Genomic DNA, 2,389 nt, shown 5'->3' on the forward strand with positions numbered 1-2,389 from the left:
CGTTCATTTGAAGTACGTGCTAAAAAAACCCACTTTTGTTTGATGCCTTTCGAAACTTTTGTGGGTAATGATTAGACTTGATGATTTAGAATAGAATTTCGAACAAACCGAGTGCATAAAATTGATAAAGAGTATTTCAAACCGAAACCCTAATTCGGAAACCCTAAACTTGGACGTTGGAAGTATGTGCTAAAAAAATCGAGTGACGGTCGACGTTTTACAAAAATTTTGAACGGAATGATTAGACTTGTAGATTTATAAAGAGTGTTTGAAATTGAAACCCTATTTTGAAAACACTACACTCAGACGTTTGAAGTACGTGTTTAAAAAACCGAGTGACGTTCGACGTTTTTAGAAACTTTTGTGGGGAATGATTAGGCTTGATTATTTACAATAGAATTTTGAAGAAACGGAGAGCATAAAACAGATAAAGTGTTCTTCAAATCGAAACCCTAAACTCGGACGTTTGAAGTACGTGCTAAAAACACCGAGTCACGGCCGAGGTTTTTCATAACTTTTGTGGGGAATGTTTCGGCTTGATGACTTAGAATAGTATTTCAAAGAAACGGAGTGCATAAAACAAATAAAGAGTGCTGCAAAACATAACCTTAATTCGAAAACCCTAAACTCAGACGTTTGAAGTACGTGCTAAAAAAACCGAGTGACGTTCAACTTTTTTAAAATATTTTATGGGAAATGATTAGGCTTGATGATTTAGAATAGAATTTCGAAGAAACGGAGAGCATAAAAAAGATAAAGAGTGCTTCAAATCGAAACCCTATTTCGGAAATCCTAAACTCGGACGTTTGAAGTACGTGCTAAAAAAATCGAGTCAAGATCGACGTTTTTCTAAACTTTTGTTAGGAATGATTAGGCTTGATTATTTAGAATAGTATTTCGAAGAAACGGAGTGCATAAAACAGATAAAGAGTGTTTCAAATCGAAACCCTAATTCGTAAACCTTAAACTGGGACGTTTGAAGTACGTGAAAAAAAAACCCACATTCGTTCGACATTTTTCGAAACTTTTGTGCCGAATGATTAGGCTTGATGATTTAGAATAAAATTTTAAAGAAACGGAGAGCATAAAAAAAATAAAGAGTGCTTCAAATCGAACCCTAATTCGTAAACTCTTAACTCGGACATTTGAAGTACGTGTTAAAAAAATCAAGTCATGGCCGAGGTTTTACAAAAATTTTATGGGAATGATTAGGCTTGATGATTTAGAATAGTATTTCGAAGAAACCGAGTGCATAAAATAGATAAAGAGTTTTTCAAATCGAAACCCTATTTCGGAAACCACAAACTGGGACGTTTAAAGTACATGCTAAAAAACCAAGTCACGCCCGACGTTTTTCGAAACTTTTGTGGGGAAGGATTAGGCTTGATGATTTAGAATAGTATTTCGAAGAAACGGAGTGCATAAAACAGATAAAGAGTGCTTCAAATCGTAACCCTAATTCAGAAACCCTAAACTCGGACGTTTGAAGTACGTGCTAAAAACACTGAGTCACGGTCGAGGTTTTTCAAAACTTTTGTGGGGAATGTTTAGGCTTGATGATTTAGAATAGTATTTCGAAGAAACGTAGTGCATAAATTAGATAAAGAGTGCTTCAAGTCGTAACCCTAATTCGGAAACCCTAAACTCGTTCGTTTGAAGTACGTGCTAAAAAAACCCACTTTCGTTCGACGTTTTCAAAACTTTTGTGGGGAATGATTAGGCTTGATGATTTAGAATAGTATTTCGAAGAAACAGAGAGCATAAAACAGATAAAGAGTGCTTCAAATCGTAACCCTAATTAGGAAACCCTAAACTCGTTCGTTTGAAGTACGTGCTAAAAAAACCCACTTTCGTTCGACATTTTCGAAATTTTTATGTGGAATGATTAGGCTTGAGGATTTGGAATAGAATTTCGAGGAAACGGAGAGCATAAAATAGATAAAGAGTAATTCAAATCGAAACCCTATTTCGGAAACCGTAAGCTCGGATGTTTAAAGTACGTGCTAAAAAAATCGAGTCACGGCCGAGGTTTTTCAAAAATTTTGTGAGGAATAAATAGGCTTGATGATTTAGAATAGCATTTCGAAGAAACGGAGTGCATAAAACAGATAAAGAGTTCTTCAAATCGAAACCCTAAACTGGAACATTTGAATTACGTGCTAAAAAGCCGAGTCACGGCCAACGTTTTTCAAAATTATTTTGGGGAATGATTAGGTTTGATTATTTAGAATTGTATTTCAAATAAACGGAGTGCATAAAACAGATAAAATGTGCTTCGAATCAAAACCCTAAGCTGGGACGTTTGAAGTACGTGCTAAAAACCGAGTCACGGCCGATGTTTTTCGAAACTTTTTTGAGGAATGATTAGGCTTGATGATTTAGAATAGAA

The sequence above is a fragment of the Cucurbita moschata genome, unplaced genomic scaffold (genome assembly GCF_002738365.1).
Source record: "Cucurbita moschata cultivar Rifu unplaced genomic scaffold, Cmos_1.0 Cmo_Scf00116, whole genome shotgun sequence".
NCBI lineage: Eukaryota > Viridiplantae > Streptophyta > Magnoliopsida > Cucurbitales > Cucurbitaceae > Cucurbita > Cucurbita moschata.